This window comes from Arachis ipaensis, chromosome B06 (genome assembly GCF_000816755.2).
Source record: "Arachis ipaensis cultivar K30076 chromosome B06, Araip1.1, whole genome shotgun sequence".
NCBI lineage: Eukaryota > Viridiplantae > Streptophyta > Magnoliopsida > Fabales > Fabaceae > Arachis > Arachis ipaensis.
The window spans coordinates 87,772,521-87,784,792 of record NC_029790.2 but is presented as its reverse complement, the minus strand read 5'-3'; the positions used below and the strand labels follow the sequence as shown (position 1 = coordinate 87,784,792).

At 37.0% G+C, this 12,272-nt stretch overlaps 1 long non-coding RNA gene across 1 annotated transcript; it reads right to left on the bottom strand.

Annotated features, from left to right (window-relative positions):
• Window positions 8,422–10,460, bottom strand: LOC110264036. The gene is made up of 3 exons (XR_002349771.1): window positions 9,906–10,460; window positions 9,532–9,696; window positions 8,422–8,538 (listed from the first exon to the last, which is right to left on the bottom strand). It is a non-coding gene; the product is annotated as an uncharacterized LOC110264036 (long non-coding RNA).

The window sequence follows — 12,272 nt, the reverse complement described above, 5'->3', positions numbered from 1 at the left end:
TTTTGAAGGTAGGTGGAGTTTATGAGGTAGGTTTATGGGGAAGAGGAGATGGATGTGAGTGGTGAAGGTTTAGTGGGGAAGAGAGATTGAGGTGATTGGTGAGGGGTTTTTAGGGAAGAGTGTTTGTGGGGTTGTGTGAAAGAGAGTGGTGAGAAGAAATGAGTGGAGGTAGTGGGGATCCTGTGGGGTCCACAGATCCTGAGTGGATCCTGTGGGGTCCACAGATCCTGAGGTGTTCAAGGATTTACATCCCTGCACCCATTAGGCATGTAAAAATGCCTTTGTACCCAACTCTGGGCGTTCAGCGCCAGGTTGGTGGCCATTTTGGGCGTTCAGCCCATCTGTGTGCCATTTCTGGCGTTGAATGCCAGAACCATGCTCTGTTCTGGCGCTGAACGCCAGACAGATGCTCCTCCAGGGTGTAGTTTTTCTTCTGCTGTTCTTGATTCCGTTTTCAATTTTTATATTTTATTTTGTGACTCCACATGATCATGAACCTAAGAAAACATGAAAAATAATAAAAACAAGAATTAGATAATCATTGGGTTGCCTCCCAACAAGCGCTTCTTTAATGTCAATAGCTTGACAGTGGGCTCTCATGGAGCCTCACAGATGTGCAGAGCTTTGTTGAGACTCTCCAACACCAAACTTAGAGTTTGGATATGGGAGTTCAACACCAAACTTAGAGTTTGGTTGTGGCCTCCCAACACCAAACTTAGAGTTTGACTGTGGGGGCTCTGGTTGACTCTGCTTTGAGAGAAGCTTTTTCTGCTTCCTCTCCATGGTTGCACAGGGAGATCCTTGAGTTTTAAACACAAGGGAGTCCTCATTCCATTGGAGGACTATTTCACCTCTGTCAACATCAATCACAGCTCTTGCTGTGGCCAGGAAAGGTCTTCCTAGGATGATGGATTCATCCTCTTCCTTTCTAGTATCCCTAATCTGAGCAACAAGATGAACCGTCAGTTGTCCAAACTCGAACAATCCCCGGCAATGGCGCCAAAAACTTGGTGCTGTTGCCGGATCAAAAGGGAATCTGGCACTGATGTTACCGGACCAAAAGCTTGCCGAGAACTCAAACAATCCCCGGCAACGGCGCCAAAAACTTGGTGCACAAAATTGTGATGTCCAGGCTCAAACAATCCCTGGTAATGGCTCCAAAGCTTGGTGCTCTGATTTTAATTCATAATTTGTCACAACTTCGATACAACTAACCAGCAAGTGCACTGGGTCGTCCAAGTAATACCTTACGTGAGTAAGGGTCGAATCCCACGGAGATTGTTGGTATGAAGCAAGCTATGGTCACCTTGTAAATCTCAGTCAGGCAGATATAAAGTGATAATGGTGTTTTCGAATATTATATTAAAATAGAGATAGAGATACTTATGTAAATCATTGGTAAGAATTTCAGATAAGCGAATGGAGATGCTTTTCGTTCCTCTGAACCTCTGCTTTCCTACTATCTTCATCCCATCTGTCTTACTCCTTTCCATGGCTGGCTGTATGCAAGGGCATCACCGTTGTCAGTGGCTACATCCCCTCCCCTCAATTTCAGCCAGAAAATACCTGAAATCATAGAAAAACACACAAACTCATAGTAAAGTCCAGAAATGTAAATTTAACATAAAAACTAATGAAAACATCCCTAAAAGTGACTAGATCCTACTAAAAACATACTAAAAATAATGCCAAAAAGCGTATAAATTATCCACTCATCACAAGCAGAAAAAGTCAATAGCCCTTAAAACCAAAAGGCAAGGATAATAAAAAAGGATCCAAGGCTTTGAGCATCAATGGATAGGAGGGCCCAAAGGAATAAAATCCTGGCCTAAGCGGCTAAACCAAGCTGTCCCTAACCATGTGCTTGTGGCATGAAGGTGTCAAGTGAAAACTTGAGACTGAGCGGTTATAGTCAAGGTCCAAAGAAAAAAAAAGAGTGTGCTTAAGAACCCTAGACACCTCTAACTGGGAACTCTAGCAAAGCTGAGTCACAAACTGAAAAGGTTCACCCAGTTATGTGTCTGTGGCATTTATGTATCCGGTGGTAATACTGGAAAACAAAGTGCTTAGGGCCACGGCCAAGACTCAGAAAGTAGTTGTGTTCAAGAATCAACATACTGAACTAGGAGAATCAATAACACTATCTGAATTCTGAGTTCCTATAGATGCCAATCATTCTGAACTTCAAAGGATAAAGTGAGATGCCAAAACTGTTCAGAGGCAAAAAGCTACTAGTCCCGCTCATCTGATTGGAGCTAAGTTTCATTGATATTTTGGAATTTATAGTATATTCTCTTCTTTTTATCCTATTTGATTTTTAGTTGCTTGGGGACAAGCAACAGTTTAAGTTTGGTGTTGTGATGAGCGGATAATTTATACGCTTTTTGGCATTGTTTTTACATAGTTTTTAGTATGATTTAGTTAGTTTTTAATAAATTTTTATTAGTTTTTAAATAAAAATTACATTTCTGGACTTTACTATGAGTTTGTGTGTTTTTTTTGTGATTTCAGGTAATTTCTGGCTGAAATTGAGGGACTTGAGCAAAAATCAGATTCAGAGGCTAAAGAAGGACTGCAGATGCTGTTGGATTCTGATCTTCCTGCACTCGAAATAGATTTTCTGGAGCTACAGAAACTCAAATGGTGTGCTCTCAATTGCGTTGAAAAGTAGACATCCAGGGCTTTCCATCAATATATAATAGTCCATACTTTGCATGAGTTTTGATGACGCAAACTGGCGTTCAAACGCCAACTCCCTACCCTATTCTGGAGTTAAACGCCAGAAACAGGTTACAAACCAGAGTTAAACGCCAGAAACAGGCTACAAACTGGCGTTCAACTACAAAAGAGTCTCTACACATGAAATCTCAATGCTCAGCCCAAGCACACACCAAGTGGGCCCGGAAGTGGACTTCTCCATCATTTACTTATCTTATGTAACCCTAGTCACTAGTCTAGTATAAAAATTACTTTTAGTGATTTATTTTATATCTTTTGTTCATCTTTAGATCATTGTGTACACGTTTAGAGAGGCTGGCCATTTGGCCATGCCTAGACCTTGTTCTTATGTATTTTCAACGGTAGAGTTTTTACACACCATAGATTAAGGTGTGAAGCTCTGCTGTTCTTCATGAATTAATGCAAAGTACTATTATTTTTCTATTCAACTCAAGCCTATTTCTTCTCTAAGATATTCATTCGCACACAAGAACATGATGAATGTGATGATTATGTGACGCTCATCACCATTCTCACCTATGAACGCGTGCCTGACAAACACTTCCGTTCTACATGAAAACAAGCTTGAATGCATATCTCTTAGCCTCCTGATCTACGATCAGAGTCTTCGTGGTATAGGCTAGAATTATTGGCGGCCATTCTTGAGATCCGGAAAGTCTAAACCTTGTCTGTGGTATTCCGAGTAGGATCTGGGAAGGGATGGCTGTGATGAGCTTCAAACTCGCGAGTGCTGGGCGTAGTGACAGACGCAAAAGGATTAATGGATCCTATTCCAGCATGATCAAGAACCGACAGATGATTAGCCGTGCGGTGACAGCGCATTTGGACAATTTTCACTGAGAGGACGGGATGTAGCCATTGACAACGGTGATGCCCAACATAAAGCTTGCCATGGAAAGGAGTATGAATGATTGGATGAAGACAGTAGGAAAGCAGGGGTTCAGAAGGAATAAAAGTATCTCCATACGCTTATCTGAAATTCCTACCAATGAATTACATAAGTATTTCTATCCTATTTTATATTTTAATTATCAAATCTCCATAACCATTTGAATCCGCCTGACTGAGATTTACAAGATGACCATAGCTTGCTTCAAGCCGACAATCTCCGTGGGATCGACCCTTACTCACGTAAGGTTTATTACTTGGATGACCCAGTGCACTTGCTGGTTTGTTGTGCGAAGTTGTGACAAAGAACTAAGATTATGAACGTGCGTATGAAGTTTTTGGCACCGTTACCAAGGAATGAACAATCACGATTTCGTGCACCAGTGTATCATATTGAAAAAGATCAATGCATTGTGGAGTACGAGTGGGTACCGCATGAATGTCAGTGCTAGTGGAATGTGAAAATGGAAAATGAGTTTCATAGAAAGTTACATTTCTAGATATGAAAATTTACTTTGATTTTAAATCAATAAGTTGAAAACCTTTTGTTCCTAATTTAAAACTGAGAAAAGTTATTTTTTCTGACTCTTGGGTCTAATTTTGTTCTTAAATTTGTTAATGTGGAGGCCTATGCAAGAGAACCAAATACTCTTAAATATGAAAAATCAGGTAAATTACCATACAAAAGCTTATAAAGACTAGCATTATCTAGTTTAGTGCTGGACATCCTATTAATTAGGTGAATAGCGTGAGAAACTATGTATTGCCAAAAACAATGTGGAATTCTTGATTGAAATAGTAGTGCTCTAGCAACACCTAAAATGTGCTGGTGTTTTCGCTCTACAATCCCGTTTTGCTTTGGTGTTTCTACACAAGAGGTTTGATGTAAAATGCCAGTTGATGCAAAAAAAGATTTTAAAGTGAATTCTGACCCATTGTCAGTCCTTATACACTTAACTTGTTTTTCAAATTGTACTCTGACAAAATTCACAAAATTAATAACCAATTGTGATGCCTCGGATTTATTTTTCATAAAAAAAAATCTAAGTAAATCTGCTCTTACCATCCACCACAGTAAAAAAATACCTATGTCCTTTATTAGAAGGGACAGAAATAGTACCCTAGATATCCATATAAATTAAGTCAAAATAGTCTTTTATTTCAGTGGTACTAAGATCAAAAGATAATTTCTTTTGTTTTGCAAAATAACTTGAGCCACAAGGAAGTTTTGAATCAATACAATCTATAAAAGGATAATACTTCTTTAGTAAAATCAATTTATGCACGGGTATGTGTCCTAATCTAAGATGCCAAATGTTGTTGTGCTCATTTATGTGAGCTGTTATGGGATGAGTAGTAGTCGTAGTTGCTGCCAATGAATCTTGCTTTGTTGGAAAAGGGAAAAAGTCAGAGAATTCTGGTTCTCTACTCATTGTACATAACCCTTCTATACACTCAGCAATGCCAATCATCTTTGATATGGATCAATCCTATATCTCACAACACTTATCATTGATTAACAGTTGAACATGTAAGTTTGAGGTTAATTTTGACACAGCGATCAGTTTGAAATCAAAAGAAAGAATGTATAAAATATTTTTGAGAAAAAAGTTTTTACAGAATATGATTGTGCTAATAATGGTGCTAACAGTTTTGGTCCCATTTGGCAATATCACATTGATTGGAGCAATATTTTGAACGCTTGCAAAATCTTTTAAGTCAATGACCCATAGTGCAGATTTTGGAGTGATAATACTCATAATTCTTGCATTAAAATGTAATGCAATGGTTTTACTTGGAGTGGAGGTCTGAATAAAATTAGTCAAAATTTGATTTGCATTATGAGGTTGTTGCTGCACACTTTTGTCTTTGATCAACTCTAACAAAGCAAATCTTTGCTCTGGAGTGAACCCATATCTTGATATTTTAGTGTTCTCTTGAATACAATTAAGCTGGGATTGTTTGTTACTGAGTATATCATCATGCCCCCAGTGATCATGTGATTGATGGTGGTGTTATGTTGCTACCGTTGATAGAAATGGGAGGAGTACACATGCTTCTTATAGCACACATCTTTTGTGTGGCCTTGCTTGTTATGATGAAAGCATGCCAATATAACTCCATGACCTCTATTACCTGATTTGTAATCTTGTTTTGTGTTTTTGTTTTGTGTTTGGCAGCTCTGTACTTTCATGCCGTGTTAGTGACATGCAAAGTTTGTTCTTTTAGAAATTTTACTTTGAGGTTACTTCTAAAATTGTATAGTTTGTATGGAAAAAAAATTTTAGGAAAAGAAAATTTAAAATTGGTAAACATGTGAATGGTTGCTTGAATTATAGCTTGTTTTAGGGTTTAAGAAAGTTTGTAATGAGAGTTTCAGTTTGTAAATTTTTGTGAAAAAATAGTAGAAAAAATTGTACTTTTCTAAAAATTTTGCTTTCAGTAGTGTTGTTGTTGAGTGAATTAGAGAGTTAGTATGCATTAGTTGATCTAAGTATTTAGTGCTAGTGGAGTTAATGTTATTTGAATAGAAGTTTCAAGTTTGTATGTAATTTGATTGATCCAATTATTGTGGTTTTTCTGTGGGTGTAGTTTAATATATAAATTTGTTGAAGTGGTTTAGTCAACTGAAGTTTTATGTGCCATAATAGATCCAATTGGTATGATTTTGCAGTTGTTCTTCTTAAGAGTTTGATGTTGTGATTGTTGGCGCTGGCATCATTAGTTTGACCATTGCTCGTCAGTTCTTGACCTCTTCCGACCTGTTCGTTGCCATCGTTGACAAAGCTCTCCCTTGTTCTGGTTTCATTAGCGCAGGTTTTTCTTTTCTTTTCTTCTCTTAGATTTCAGCTAAGCTAAAAATATATGTTGAAATTTCACCTTAAGGGTTTTTGAATTCTAAATAAGCTTATTAGAACTTAAAAAAATTTAAGCATAAATGAATCGAGTTAAATTATGATTCATGACATGGAGCAATGTTGTTGTTGTCATTACAAGAAAATAAGCTTTCTGCCACGCTTTTAAAGCGTGCCGAAAAGGGCTAAAAAGCGTGCCGATAGCTTTTCGCCACACTTTTTGAGCTATCGGCACGCTTTTGAAAGGGTCACGTCCGCCAGCGTGCCGATTGCTCTATCGCCACGCTTGTGAATCTATCGGCACGCTTTTTTTTGGCCACGCTTTCAACTCTTGCCACGCTTAAAAGCGTGGCCATAGGTGTTAATCTATCGGTACGATATAAAAACGTACCGAAAAGTTCACATAACGCCACACTTTTCGAGCGTGCCAAGAAAGTTAGTTTTGGCTACGCTTTGAAAGCGTGCCGATAGAGCACATACAGCCACGCTTTTAAAGCGTAGCTTTCCCACTAAAGCCTTTTGCCACGCTTTCAAAGCGTGGCCTATTCCTTTGTCAAATTAAAAAAAAAAAGAGAAAATTAGAATGCATAATAATAATTAAAAAAATTACAGTTCTATAATAATAATTAAAAAGAGAAAATTAGAAGGCATAAGAATTGATTTTTTATTGATTTACATGAATTATTTACATGCTATAATAATAATTTAAATTAAAACTGAAATGTTCCCAAATATATGAAGGATGGAAAACCAAAAAGTGATATAACTATGAACTATGATTAACAAAAAGTTGATGTAGGAAGAACTCCTGCTACCATTTGCTTTAAAACTCTTCGTCTTCACTGGCCGCAGCTTCTTTCTTATCATATTTTTCATCAGCCCTCTTCATGCTCTCCTTCTCCTTCTCCCTTTTCTCCTCCTGCTTCAGCAACATTATAACTTTCCATAGCTTTCTTATATTCTGCTTTAAGCTTAGCAACTTTATCGGAATAAGGCTTCTTCTCCTGAACCACACATCAAGACACTTGAATCAACATCACATTGACAAACACATCATAAGAGAAAGATAAGCTTTATAGACTTGCACATTATATATTGTACTTTTATTATTTACTATTTCAATTTTCATTTCCACATGCAGAAAATAGAATTTTAAAAATTACCATTAGTTATATTCAAAACACCAGCAGCGCTTGTGTTAAGTACTGGTTGCAGAAGAGGTCCAATCACCATTGCTGGGTTAATTGTTTTTTTTTTTTTTGCAAATTTTCAAGCAGCATCTTCAGCCAATGTCTTTGAAAGCACATACCAGTACCATGACTGAAAAAAAAGGAAAATGGGAAACAAAATTGGTGGTACCAAAGTCTCAAATTTACAAGGGATTGAGCTTATTCATATGAATCAAAATTAAATCAGCAACACATAAAGCTAATTCCACTCCTACTAATTTGGCCTAATTAGGCGAATATGATAACAATTGTAGGGACATGGCACATATCTTCGACTCCTTACAAAGTCAACCCATAAACACTTCACTCCCAAAATAATCTAATGTGAAACGTCTAGAATTAACACCTAGTATTTCTCCAACAAACAAATTAATCCATAGAATTAAGAGCTATATAGTTATATATACTACAAACAAGCCAATCACAACTTTTTCTCAATCAGATAAGAATTACTAAGATTAAATTTAATCACAAAATAGTAGTGTGAGTCACATATTGAAACAATTACAATTCGGTATTAATAGTGTCTAATGAAAAATTCAATTACTAGGTGGAGTAATCAAACCAAATTTCAGTTTTTATGAGACATTTTAAAGCAACAAAATAGTCAAAAAAAATAGCTTAACAGAAATTACATTGGCTACAGCATACTTAAGCAGCAGTGATAGGCACTGCTCGAGCAAAGCACAAGCACAAGCTACGCTAAGAACCTTAGGCATTTAAGAGAGCTCACCTTCCTTATTACATTCAGGGTCTTCGGGAATCATCAATTCATTATTAGGGTCATCTGGTAAGTCTTGGAGCCTATCCTCAAACCAGCTTTGTATCTGAAATCTCCCCGAAAATAAAGGATTAATAAAGAAAGAAACGACATCAGAAACAAAAATTCATCAGCTAAGAAAATGTGTGAACCTCAGTCCATCTAACTGCAGGTTTCCCGGCATGGCCAGCAGAGCGGCTGCACTTACTTAAATAACAGAAGCAATTTATATTGTTGCAAAAAAATATACAATTGAATTGGTTTAGATCGATTTGTGATCTCTACTTTTTCTTTATTGAGAATTAGTTTGAGATTCTACTTCTATGTCATTCTCTCTTTCACTTTATATCTTTTTGGTGATTAATCTACTCTAACCAAGAGCACTCAATCATTATGAATGGGATCGAAGAATAACATGCCAAGGGATTAGAGGAGTTTTATGCCTACAACTACTCAAAGGATAATCTAAGTTTACACTACTTGAAACTTGCATCACCAAGCATGAAGGTTCTGAAAGCAGACTGAGAAACCAAAATGACGAGTTCAGTATATACAAGAGATACGTACTGATGTAGAAATTGTCTTCTTGCCATTGGTGAAAAGAATAAGGCATTTATAGTCAATTGCTTCACCAGCTGCAGCCATTTTATTCCTCACAGCTTTAGACTTACAAGGATGCTAAAGGCACACCAAGAACATGAAAAGGAGGCATAATGAACTAAATTCAGTTTGCAGAAATATAAAACCAAAAACATTTGATCAACCAAGAAGCCAACACTAACACACACATACACACATCGTTTAAGTGTAACCCAAATAGAGCCCGTCTCGGTGCTGCGCTCGAACATGATGGTGAGTTCATTGAGAAACGGATCTAGCTGTAGAAGAACCTAGTAAAAAAAATCAAAATAGCAGGGGTTAGACTTCAAACAAAAAGATGTTAATTCTTGCAAAATGTTGCATATTCATCAAGATAACATGCCGATTTTTCCAGCATATTCCGCATTCATTTTTTTTTAAATAATAACGATAACAAAAAATGAAGGGAGAAAATCTTTACCTTCACAACACCTCCAGTTTTTCTTCCAGCCAAGACATCCATTAGCATGGTTTTTCCAGCCCCGCTTACTCCAACCAATGTTGTCAACACTCCAGGCCTAAAAGCTCCAGTAACATTAACAAGCAGCTGCAGCCTTTCTTCTTGTATCCCTTGTTGTTTCAATTCCTGAAGAAATAATTGATATCTTTTAGCCTGCCAGAACAGAACCAAATGTCAAGTTTAGAAAAAAAAAACCCTAAACCAAATATCAGATTAGAACAAAAAATATAAATTTAGAAAAATCAGAAAAAAATGAAGAACCAAGAAAATCAAAACAAAAAATCAAATTCAAAAACAAATAATCAGATCAAGAAAAATTTTGACAGATAATTTACCACGGTGCTGCGAATGCTGAACGTGGCTGACGGAGGTGCGACGAGTGACGGAGATGGAGACGGCGGCGCGACGACTTCAGAGAGGGAGACGGCAACGCGGCGGGTGCTGAACCATGGAGGGAGGAGTGACGATTGAGGGTTTGCGAGAGAGAGTGAGCGTCGACGGAGGGTTTGCGATAGTGAGCGCCAAGGGAGGCCTTACCAGAGTGAGTCACCGCCGAAGGAGGGATACGTGTTTACAGGAAAGACGGAAGGAGCGCCGACGCAGGGAACACCGGCAGAGGTGGCACCTACGAAGGGGTTGCTAGAGAGGGTTGGAACGAGGTTGACCAACGAGTGTTATTGGGGGAGACAGTGAGGGCACCGGCGATGAGCTCTATGTTAGGTGAAGAGCGCCGCCGCCGTTAGGTGAAGAGCGCCGCCGCCGTTAGGGTTTTCGCTTTTAAGGCATTGTTTCAAAGAAGAGGAGGGTGTGTTTCGAAGAAAGGAAGAAGTGTTGTTAGGGGGTTTGTTGTGTAAACTGTTTGTTTCGAATTAAGAGGGGGTGGAAGTTTTTTTTTTTTTGGAACTCTGTGGCCACGCTTATAAAGCGTGCCGAAAGGTTTAGAGGAAACGGCCACGCTTTAAAAATGTAACGATAACGAAATTATTTTGTCACGCTTCAAAAGCGTGCCAATTTCCCTCTATGGCCACGCTTTTTAAGCGTGGCGATAAAAAAGCGTGGCCAAATTTTAAATAAGTGGCCACCCTCATAAAAGCGTGCCGATTTCTCTCTATGGCCACACTTTTTAAGCGTGGCAAAAAAAGCGTGGCCAAATCACAAATTAGTGGCTACCCTCGCAAAAGCGTGCCCATAAATCACTTTTCGGCACGCTTTAAAAGCGTGGCAAGAAAAAAGGGTGCCGACAGGCCTTTTTTCTTGTAGTGTGTTTTGTTTCATTAATGAATTGTGTTGAATTATGATTCATGGCATGGAGCAATGTTGTTGTGATTTGGTTCATTTAGCCAAACCTGTCTAGTGAGTAAGGCTTTATATCCACTGCTTTAATTTTAATGTACTTGAATTATTGGGCGTGTTTCAATTGGTGGAATGGTTTCTACATATCTTTTATGGTTTGAAACAGGAAATCATCACTTTGTGTATCTTTAAAGTTGTTCTTTGATTATTTTTTTTAAGAGGAGTGTTAGGGGTCAGCAACTAACCATCAAATAGCCATCAATGATAATTTTAATGGTGTGAAATTTCATCCAATGACTTACTTTTCTTTACTGGTTACATGCTGACCAAAATTTAATAAAGTTGCTGCCCTAGACTTTTCCTTTTTTCAATTGTCTTGCTCCAATTTCTTCTGTCATTTGAAACATGTGTTCATAGTGTTCATTAAATGCTTAACAGACATACTTTTTGGCATTTACATTTGTGACTAATATTTATCAATTATCATATTGAAAGAACTTTTTTGAAATTTTAACTTATCAATCACTTTTTAGACACTATGTTATGAAATCGATTAGTGAATGTAATATAGGATCTGTATTTTTTATATGTATATTTTCAGATAAAAAGTTAGAAAACTTTTTTTATGTTGTATTTTGGTTAGTTGTAGAATCTTTTCCCTCTTTTTTTTGTAATTTGAGCTAATTCTAAGGCAGGAATATATTTGGATTCACACAAAACTCCTGAGAGTGATATATGGAATCTAACTTGGAGAGGCCATCAATTGTGGAAGATGCTGCAGAAAACCTAAAAGAACAAGACATGAATCCTACGGTGGAGTTGGGTTGAAAAAAAAAAAACAAATGTTGTACTTGTGTATTTACCAATTTCTTTTTGTTCGTGATACTCTTAACCAAGTATTTGATTTAGTTCGAAGCTGCGTAAGAGAACTCATTATAACAGATATTGAAATTGTTATGTATGCTCCAACTATTATCATATCCTTTAAATATTTTTGAAAAGGTGAAAACCTAATTTTATAAACCAGTTTAAAAAACTAGTTTAACCAAACTACAATGAAACTGAATTAAAACCGTTTTAAATAAACCAATTTTATAAGTAAAATAACTAAAATGATCAACAATTTTTATAAACACTTGGTATCTATATATATGTTGTTTATTTCTTTCCTTCCTAATTGGTATAAACACTTGCATATGTATATGTTGTTTTAATGGTATTGTGATTAGAACACGTTATTATATATGTATAGTATCGGTAGATTACTATCCCTATTAGTTGTTAATAATTTAATTTTGAGACATTTTAAGAAAATGTGTCTTTTTGTCTATTTATATTTGACTCTAACTTGTTTATAGTGGGATAAAGTTTTACAAGATAAAGGCAATTTTTAACACAATGATAAAACA